Raw genomic sequence first — 11,674 nt, 5'->3', positions numbered from 1 at the left:
CCAGACCACTTGAATGACTCACCTAGAGAATGTGGAAGCATTTGTGTGACTAAAAGAATGATCTGGTGAGTAAGGGACAAAAACTGACAGAGAGGGTGTGAAAGCACGTGAACGACCGAAAGATAGTGGCACTGATACGTATTTACGGTACGGGGGGAGGGTAAGCAGGCTATTGTCCAGGGTGGAAAATTTGGAGGAATGAGTAGTCAAGAAAGAGTGTTAGACTACAATGGGAGAACGACTGGTGGCAAAATAATTTGTGTAGATCACGGACCACAAAACGATAAATCCGCATACGGAGGAGAGGGGGGCAACACCCTCATCGGACTGCCTAAAGTTATGTGGTACTTGTCAATTGCTCGAATTTCGTGGAAAAATAAAAAAAATTATTTCGGTGGTACCAAGTATCCTTTTTATTTTCTAGGTAGTGGATACATTCTCTTTCAATTTCACCTGCACAGACATGTTTCCCTGCGCACAGAATTTCGATATCTTTGCGGAAAGAAAAAATATTGTACTGCCGTACTATCAAATCGCGTATGTACTATCATATACAATATACGGAATATTTTTCTGCATCTGAGAAACTATGCAAACGGAAGTACTCTCATTCTTAATCATTCTCAGACTGAAGGTTACTTTTGTCCATAACCAACAAATGAGTAAAAAGAAATTTTATCAGCCCTATCTATCCCTTTTAGAAAATAGCTATACACTACTGGAAGTATACTGAGAAATATTATTTAACTGGTACACCTGTCACCTATTAAGTAAAAAAAAACAACCGTTAATAATCCTTCAAAATAGAATTGGTGAAAAGTAATGTGCAATATAGTAAGTGTGATACCAATAAATATTTATTTAGCAATATAAATTGAATTACCAAGTTTGCGTGTGCTGCAAAACTTTATCAGTTGATGTTTATGTATAGTAAAATAATGTTAGTACTTCGCAAAAAGTGTGACTATAACTATGGCTGTTTTGCTTACATAAAATTTATCAATAGTAAATCCCCATTAATTTCTGATGCACTGAGTTGAAACAGAACTTTATTACCTGTATTGCATTTTTGATGTTACAGCTGGGGTTTTTGCGTCACGACTCCCATGTGATGTTTTTCCCCCATTCCACTTTGAATATATGTTGCTAGCTGCAGATTGTGTGACCTGCTTCTGTGAACTGTGATGACATTTGCCTGCTTCTGTGAACTGTGATGACATTTGCCTGCTTCTGTGAACTGTGATGACATTTGCCTGCTTCTGTGAACTGTGATGACATTTGCCTGCTTCTGTGAACTGTGATGACATTTGCCTGCTTATAGCCAGATCATGACTTTTCACCAATTTGACCAGTTCTTTTTACATACACTACACATTCATGCAAACACATATCTATCTACAAACATGTACACATTTTCTTCTTCACAGGCCTTCTTGGCCAGTTTTTATGCCGGCAGTTGGCCCTCGCGGGCTGGGAATCGGCTTAAGGTTCAATTCTGGTCTGGTCTGGACTATAACTATGGCTTAGCTAAGAAAGGCACCATTTTTTCTTAAGTTAAGAAAATATGGTAGTTTATAGTCTGAGAATGCTTCTCCGTGTTGAAAGAGTTTTTGCTGCGCAGATAAAAAATTCCTATATTGTATAAGGTAGCATATTGTTTTAAGATTCTGCACAGATATCGAAATTCTATGCGCAGATGAGAAACAGGTCAGTGCAGGGGAAATAAAAGACAATATGCTCCCATCCCTGGAAGAAAAATTTGGAGGGCATACTTTATGTTGGAATAAAATTTTCCCTTTCCCTTCGAGCATTTCTGTGCTCTTCGTGACTCCATAGCCCCCAGACTAGGATCTTTAGTGGAGTCCTCCTTAATATTAAGTTTATGGTGTAAAAAACTGACAACTCAGATAAACACCTTATGATTCAATGATTAGCATCCTGATTATTTAGAGCAGTGTTTCTCAACTGGGGGCCATATGACCTCAGGGGGGCCCTAGGATATTCCGGGGGGAGGCGCGGATGAAAATCTGGGAAAAGGGGAACCACTGGGGAGGTTACTGATACGGGGGCCACGTGGAATTAAATATTTCTAGTCACTCGGACAAAAAAAAATTTAATTTCAAACAAAAAATTCATATAATATATTTTCCGCAATTTTTCCCCATTCAAGTAACATTAACATGAGGAAGGAAATAAAAAAGGCGTTGCATGTAATCTCGGTGGGTTTACAACTTGGGGCTGACAGTAGGCCCTGACACAAACTATAGAAGAGTAAGAGACGACTAAGGAAAATGGAGTAACTGTAAAGACAGAAAGTTGTGTGTGTTCGAAGACTTTTCATTCAAAGAGGGCTGCCATAAAGAAAGCAGACAAAGATTTGTTGACCATTCATTGACATTCTTTTGAGTGCTGGTGGTAAATGCAATCCAAGAAGTAGATGGGGGGAAAATGAAAGCTTGTAAAAAACCCCATCGTTTTCATGCAATTACAGACGGATAGCCATCTAGTTTAGCTCAAAGCTATCTTCAACCGGCACTGAGTGGTCTGATCATTGATCATTTTTGTCGCACCACGGTCATTTTCTGCACACGAGGGCTAATTAGACCGGGACCTACAATTTATTGCCGATTCCGAACGGCAGGCTTTTTTCTTATACTCATCGAGAGGTTGGTGCGTAGCCCCCTCGATGGGAGACTCCCTGCGGTAGCAATTTTTTGCTGCGGTCAAGTCGCCATTTTTTGTTGTACCTCCATGTCAGGAAAGTTTTTTGACAAGGACGAACCGGGTATCGAACTCGCGACACCTCCAAACCTGAGTGGTCTGATGGGGAATATATTTATAAAAATTGAATAAAGAACGATTGCTCTGGGGTATTTTTTTAATGAATTTTTGGGGAGGGGTGTGCCAACACCCATTGCCTCCACTGAAAAGAAATAAAGTCGAATTCAGTCATAACGAACTGCAAGAGACCAAATCATACATGAGGAAAAATACCCGCGAAATTAAATTTTTTAGAACCACATTATTACCTTAAGAAACAGTAATTGCATAAATTTACTGTTGTTTCAAAATCGCAAGTGTTCATATGCCATTAATTTCAATTTTACAGGAAAAACGTGATTTTAAACATATTTAAGATGATCTTAACGTCATTTGGTTAACTGATTGGTTACTATATGCAATTCAAGCAGATAATGTATTGGGACTTAATAGGACTAAGATTGACACCACATCTTTAAAGTTTCTGTAATCTATACTGTAATGCTTCCTATTAACTGCCCTACTACTGGCCTGCAACATCCCAAATAATTTCAATGCAATTTTCCTATCCTGCAAGAACAATGTTGTGGGCATTAGAAAAAAAAAATCTAAAATGGCGTATGACTACATTTAAAGCTATTTAAATCCGTTTATTTCAGACTCACTGCGTCTGTTGATTTCTCAGAAAAGTGCAATAAATTCTCACGCAAGTCTTCACTTTGAAATGTCCATAACCCGCTCAATGCGTATCTTTGTATCTGTCAACCTAAAATTTGCGGTTTTTAGTGTTGTTGATAATACGCATGCAAAACCAATTCAGCGACACATTTTTCACGATCTGCAAAAACCTCGTGGATTTGATAGTTGGAAATGATGTCTAAATGCCAAAGATTTGGAGTTAGAAATGAAATATTTTACTATTGAAAGAGCTATATATAGAGGTTAATCGTAATCGTAGTCAAAAGTCTCATAAATGTGAAATTTTGTCATAAAACTGAGAGTGAGGCCCGAATCCCCTTGCGTGCAAGTAGAATTTCAAGGCATTTACGCACAACCGAGCCCCCTTGGCCCTTTTTCTTTTTTTCTCCCCACCCTTTCTTTCTTTTGTTTCCTTCTTAAATTTATAAAAGTAAAATGACATAATCATTATAAAAAGGGCTGCTTTCACATCAAAAATATCAGATTTTTTTGGTGGGAATACAGTCAACCCCATTATAATGAACTCCAAAGGACCAGAGTAATAAAGAAATTTCGTTAAATTTCAGATTTTTATATTGTTCCTATGTAAACTTATCCGGGGGGATTAGAAAAGTTTTCGTTAAAACGATATTTTTTCCGTTATAACGGTATTCGTTAAAAGAAGAGTCGACTGTATTTTTTTACGTGTATATGCAGACTGCATGGGTAACAGGGCGTATGGCACTACTTGCGAGCCGTTAGTCTTAAAGACATACCCAACTAGAAAAAGTATCCGAATCACGTGCCCAACTCAGATATGTCATTTATGTTGTAAGGGGTTGTATAGTTGTAAAATTAAAATAAAAAACTTTTTATACCATCCCCGTGTGCCAAAAAACCCAATTAAGAAGTTGTTTCTCTGTCTTTTCCGATGGCAACTAAAATAATTTCACGTTTCTAAATGCAATATTCACCGAGATATGCGAATTCAAAAAATTGAGGAAATTTGGGGGAGAGGGAAACAGCATTAAATGCGGGGAAACCATTTTACCCGCATTTAATGATGGTATTTTTTTTCCAACTTTCTTCGAATATCTCAGTGTATATTGCACTTAGAAACGATGAATTTTTTTTGTTGGAGACCGGGAAACAATTTTCCAATTGGGTTTTGGGGCACAAGGTGTTCGCATAAAAAGTTAACATTTTCATTTTAATAACTATGTAACCCCTGGCAATATGAATCAAATATCTGAGTAACATTATTTGGGTACTTTTTCCAACTGGAAGTGTGCCTCTAGGACCAATGGTTCGCCATTAAAATGCCATATGCCCGTTACCTATGCGCTTTGTATATTAAATATAGTACAGACTATTACAAGTATATACTATTACAACTTATATGTGAAATATTGTGTTGTGTTTTTAAGCCAACTCGCACGTTGCTTCGTTCGCCTGCAAGAGAGCGGCCACATTATGAATCAAAAAGCCACTTGAAGGAAGCTTGTCATCCAACGAAATATCAGCTTTTCACCGTATCGAAATTGAAGTCAACAAATTGATAATTTTCTTATTTGAAAATCTGATTAGGTGTCATACAAGTATTACGTCAGTATCGAGGGGAGGGAGGGGGTTTCGGATTTGCTGACTTTTGATGATAAGGGGGGGGGGCGTTTGCTTACGTCATCGACCACCCCTTTTTGAAGATATGAAATATTCTAAGCTGCTGACGAAATTTTGCTGACGGGGGGGGCGCGGAAGGGGGGTAAGTGTTTCGCTGACTTTTGCTGACGGGGGGGGGGGAAGGGGGTCAAAAATGGCTGAAAATCTGCTTACGTAATACTTGAATGGCCCCTTATTTATATTTCCCGATGGGCTTGAAATCCTGATAATGAATCATTATTATGTTCACATGAACAGTTTTGCAACTGCGTTACCCAATGACAAAATACCGGGTGACTCGAAATGTTACGCCGTCCGCCAATAGCAGGTTTTTTTTTTTTTCTTTTTTTGCCTTGTAACATTTGCAGCGAATTCACAATGGCACTAACAAATTCAAAAGGGAATTAAAATTAATTTAATACTCTAGAATACTTTACGAAATTCGTTTTTAAAAATATTGTTGGTGCTGCTACCTACTTTCAAAATCAGAAGTGCCTCATGTTGTGATGACGAGAAACTCAGGTATAAAAAACAAAATTCTTCATTCAGCTCCGCTCTTTATAAAAAAAACTTATAAACTGACCTGCTGAAAGATCAAAATTCCAGTTCAGTAATTTTTTCAAGACCCAAGTAGACATCCAAAACAAAGGTCCTCCACACACAGGGCCGTCTTAAGAGCATCGTGGGCCCCCGGGCCAAGTGGTTTTTTTGAGGCCCCACCTGGTTAATTATAGAAAATTTCAACCAGATTTAATTTTTGTGGGGCCCCTCTTCTCTTGAGGCCCCCGGGCCGTGCCCGGGTGGGCCCATGCGTTAAGACGGCACTGTCCACACAAGCAGACGACAGGTAAGATCGTAAAAAGTGAATTTCTCCACACTGCACTTTATAGTAATGTGCTGCCATCTAATGTCAAATTTAAAAGCGACTCATGTGGTGAAGATGAAGTTCAAAGTGAAAAAAACTATATTCTTTATTCGGCTCAGTTCCCTATAAACAAAGCTCTTAAACTGAACTGGAAATTTAAACTATAAGTTCGGTTATTTTATTTGAGCATAAGGAGACGTCCAAAACAAAGAGCCTCTTAACGAGCAGACGACAGAGAAGAAGTCGGTTCCCTACAAGCTAACTCACAAACAGAACTGGAAGTTCGAACTGCCAGTTCAGTAATTTTTTCAGGACACAAGAAGACGCCCAAAACGAGTAACCTGGAGAGAAGCAGACGACATTACTGCTCGGACTTATTACTAGAGGGCGCATCCAGCCACCGCGATTGCAGCGACATCAAATGCAAGGAAATTACGGGACTCGGTGAAAACAAACTTCCCGCCTGTCGATTTGTCCATAGAAATGTACAGTTCGGTCTCTAAATATTGGGTTTTAAAGATTTAAAAATAAGGATAGAGAACTCATCTCTCTAAAGGTGAAAAAATATTAAATTATTTTTATTTAATGCCGGAATCATTTCTTGAATATTCTTTCATCTTGAATTCTGGAATTATTTCCTTTATTAATTATTTTATTTCTTTCATTACTTCTCAAATAATTGCTTTCATCAATTCTGAATTTGTTTCTTTCATTAATGCTGAAATTATTTCTTTCATTGATTCTGAAATTATATATCATGAATTCTGGAATTGTCTCTTTCATTAATTTTGGAATTATCTCTTTCCTTCATTCTGGAATTATCTTTCATTAATTTTATTATTATCGCTTTCATTAATTCTTTCACTAATTTTGGAATTATCACTTTTATCAATGCTGTAATTATCTCTTACATTAATTCTAGAATATTTTCTTCCATTAATGCTGACATTATCTTTCTTTAATGCTGAAATTATTACTTTCATTAATTTTGGAATTATCAGGGGGGGGGGGCGGTCGTGTTTGTTTTCACCGAGTCACGTGATGTTCCGACGAAAGATATTGGGAGACACAATTCTCCGCACTGCCAAGGGAGACTGCTGACGTCCTACTCCCCCCAGAGCAAGGGCTAGCGAGGGGGGGGGGACTTGGGGGCCTGGTCCCCCCCCGAAATGTGAGAAAATGACCGAAAAAAGGGAAAAAGATGGCCAAATCCATTGTTCTGTCACTTTGGTCCCCCCCCCCCGAAATAAAAGTGGTCCCCCTCGAACGAAATTTCTGGCTACGCCCCTGCTCCAGAGGCTTGATTTATATACTGTTGGTGCTGCCATTTGATCTCGAAATTTCAGGCGACTCATGAGATAATGAAAGAGAGATAGGGAAGAGTTCTTTGTTGTTTTTTGGCATAAAATTATTTTATGAGACGAAAATTTCGGCAACAAAATCCGTACGTTTGCAATAATCAATTTTATGTAGAAAAAATAATTATTTCTTTCCACAAAAACATTTGGACAATATGGATGATCGAACAAATAAGTGAAAACACGGATCATGTGGTCTTCAGATAGGGTTACCAGATTCAAAACTGAAAAAGGAGGACGCCTGGTGCGAACCTTAGGCAGTGCCGTCTTAACGCATGCTTCCCCCACCCCGGGCCGTGCCCGAAGAGCCTCAAGAGAAGAGGTGCCTCAGAAAAACGAGACGTAGTTGAATTTTTCGAGAATTTTCCATGTAAGGCCTCCAAAAAATCCCTTGGCTCGTGGCCTATGATGCTATTACGACGATCCTGCCTGTCAGCCCCACTCTTGTGAGGGTCATGGAATTCCAGTACTTGATTCCTTTACTTCCATTAATTTACATTAATTAAACAAAAACAGCAACGGAAAATGATCAAAGTTATCGAATTGCAACGTATATTTGATAAAGGGTTGATGATGAAGCGCTTTAAAAGTATGACAAAACTTTATGTCTGTTCAATATGATTGGAGCCACGATGAAGCGTCAGCAGGTGGACCACGCGCTAATTATTATTAATAATCAATGAATTTTGTAAAATTAATTTAAATGTCATTCTCTCTCAACGGATCGTGTTTAATTACGATCCAGACCATCAACGCGTTCTGAAATAATGAAAAAAATTAGAGTAATAAAATGCGTTCTCTCTGAAAAAAATTCCCCTCCAAGATTTATGTTCGCAACTCGAAAAGTTTGTAAGTCGGGAACAACTACATAAAATGTTTTTAGAGGGAGCCGCAAAAATTTTTTCTGCATCGGGTCGCGAAATTTTCCTCAGGCCGGACCTGTCTCCGATTTTTGAATTTAAGTATCTCAGGGAATAACGCAGTTAAAAACATGTGATTTGTTTGTTGGGCCCAGAAGAGAAAGAGCAACAACTCTCTAATTGGAAATTAGAGGGGGGGGGGTCGAACAAAAATGTACATTTTTTTATTTTGCGTGCACTGTATTTTCATCCTCAAAACTCGTACAGGGTGATTTTTGGTCATATTTTAAAATTATAATCATATCACAACGACGAACGGTTGATGGATAAAGGCTGTACCAACACTCCAAGGAGAAAATATTGAATCTGAGAATGGCCATAATATTACCAATAGGCAGGGCAGCAACTAGTGAGGGGGGGGGGAGGGAGAGCAGGCGAGTCTGGTGCCCCAGGCGCATTACAAAAGGGGGCGCAAAAAACCATTTAACCTATCCCTCAGCATTACGGGGAGGGGTGCCTAAATGAGTAGTTGCCCCGGCTAACCAAGTATCCAGTTGCGGTCCTGCCAATAGGTATATTATTTCTGACGATTCACCGTTTATATATATTGGGTATTTTTTCTTTTTAGATACATTCTCAAGTTTGTAATTTACACCTAGTAGCATTTCTATTACTTATATAGATCAAGCTATACAGTTGATCCACTAATGACCCACAAAAATCATGTCCTTATTCTGTAGAACTAAGTTTTCAGCATGGGGCCCATCTGGTGATTATTGGCAATCAAGTGACAATTAGATCTGGTTCCGATTTTCAAGAGTAAATATGCAAATAGGTAGGTAGGAATTTTTAGCAAGGTAGTAGTGCCTCTCTCAGAAAAATCGCTTTGTATGTGGGCGTGTGATAATGTTAAGAGACAGCCCTGGGCGTACTTTATGAAAATTGCGAAAAGCTAATCGAGAAACTTGGCAATAATGTGACGTCTAGTTTGCAATATTATTAGATTCTCATCTTTCGTGCCATTCTTGTGATAATGATCTTCAACTATACAATCAAGTGTTCTTACAATTTTAGGATCTTCTATCGGATGATGGATGTTGAAAAAGAAATCGTGCATTAAAAAGAAAATACCATATGATATCTTTTTGGTGGTGCCCCTTTAGTACTGATGCCCTAAGCACGTGCTTATTTTGCTTAATGGTTAATCCGGCTCTGAGACTGCGCACATGATTTCTCTGGAATGAATGTTTCAAACAAATATTTAAAAAATTTTCACACGTATTTTAGTTCATTTTTTTAAGTTCATAGTATGGCTACAACATGAACCTATATCCTTGATACATTATTGAAAATGATGCGAAAGGTTGAACTTTTCAATTGTGATTCATTTCTGTGTGGCTACTCCCTTATAATATACTACTTTTATCCGCACGAAGAGAATAAAATTAATAAAACTGCTTGCTACCACTTTTTGCGATGTTTATCACTACAGGAATGCGTATTTTGGAAGCTACAACTGACATTTTCTCAACGAAACCATAATCACATTTACACAAAAATAAACTAATTCGCAATAATACAAATTTTTCATCCAGTACAAGTAACTTGATGACTGTGTCATCTTCAAGCGAAGAATTTACATTGATTGAAAATAATTTATTCTATTTTTTTGTTACTATATTCCTATTACGTTTATTTTGCTCTTTCGTTATTTTCATAAATTAAAAATTAATCAAATTAAATTCAAACATATTTCAACATATACTTCAGTCAAACATATACTTCAGACAATTTTTGAATAACTATCTTCTAATGGAAAAATGGACGGGGGTGGGGGGAATTAGAAATTTATTCATGTTCGCAAGAGGGAGACATAGGAATGAAAAATGGTTCAAAGGGGGCCATGGACAAAAAAAAGGTGAGAACCACTGATTTAGAGCATATATGGCAGAGTTCTTGTACGGGAGCTCTGGGGATGTTTACAATCAAAGCTCTTTATTCGTGAATATGCCTCCCAATAGGATGACAGGTTGAGTCCCAACTTGCATTTTTATCAATTATGGAACGGAATTTTCATCAATTCTGGAAGTATACTTTCATTTAAGCTGGTTTACTTTGAATTTTCATTGATTCTGGAGTTATTTCTTTCATTTACTCAGAATTTTCATGAATTCTAGAAGTACTTCTTCATTTATTCTATTTATTCCGTCACACACACGACATCTGGTTCTTGATTCATCGATTCTGAATTTACATTAGTTCTCAGACAATTTCTTTCATTTGGTCCCAATATTTTAATTGGTTTTGAAATGATTTCTTTCGTCATTTAAAACTTTTTCTGTAAGAAACATTTTCAATAATTTTTTTTTTGTTAATTCAAATTTAAACGTGTCTACATTTTTTTGGTATGAAAATGTTTCAGCATTCCTGTATATTTTAATAATCACGAATTTTTTTCGCGAGTGTGGATTTCCTCTCCCATAGAATAAATGTATAAAATCTCGGGGCTACGGGGACTCCGAAATTATTAAGACGCCTCTGGCCCGCTGTTATTTTCTCACTAGGGCCCCGTGTCTGGTAAGGGTGACACTGCATGAGATGCGTCTGGTTCGGGGTAGGGTTGCCAAGTTCGCAAACTGAGGAAGAACGCCTGTGCACATGCACCTAGAACCCCTTAATACAGAAGGCGTCTTACATGCACCCTTAGTGACGTCATTTATCCCAATTTTCCCAATAGATGGCGCCACTATTTCGATCAATAAAGTCGGCCGTAACAATAATTTTTCCCAACTTTAAAACCGCTAAAAAAACCGAAACAGAAAAAATTCTGGGAATTTCGATGGCTTTTGGTGAATTCGTGTTGTGGGGGAAAAACACTCATATCAATGAAGAAATACGTTTCAAAATTTAGAGAAGAAATTTCCTCAGAAAAAAAGAAAAATTCCGGAAACGTGAAAAGGGGACAAAAAAATCGAATTTTCCCAAACGTGGGGGGACGCTTGAAACATGGGCGGAGATACAGGGGGGCATTGCCCCCCCCCCCCAGCGTCAAAGGTGGAGTCGACTGATCCAATGTATATATGTATATATGAGCTGACATCATCATCATCATCGTGCCCCCCCCAGCAATAATGACCTTGCCCCCCCCAGACTTCCAAGTCAATCTCCGCCTACGGCTTGAAATGACATAAAACAGGACACGTCCTCCTTAAAAGAGGACGGCTGGTAACCCCCTAGTTCTGGGTATCATTTGGTGCTGCCATCTATACCTTAAAATAATAGGTTTCCGCGAAACGTGTCCCGTATTCCGATTTGCAAGACTTCCATACAGTATTTTTGTTCACTTTTCCGACAGTTTTTCACTTATACGTAATTTTTAAGACAGAATTGATTTCATTGGTAAATGAATTATACAAAACGGTTTAGTCTAATGTCGGTATCACGCTGATAAGATCACAAGGAAGGGAAACGAGGTTAAAAAAAAATTGCGGAAA

Source organism: Pholcus phalangioides, unplaced genomic scaffold (assembly GCF_987345545.1).
Source record: "Pholcus phalangioides strain wild (caught in Gottingen) unplaced genomic scaffold, Ppha-v1.0 ptg000012l_1, whole genome shotgun sequence".
Classification (NCBI taxonomy): domain Eukaryota; kingdom Metazoa; phylum Arthropoda; class Arachnida; order Araneae; family Pholcidae; genus Pholcus; species Pholcus phalangioides.
The sequence above is the reverse complement of the archived record's forward strand: the minus strand, read 5'-3'. Positions refer to the sequence as shown.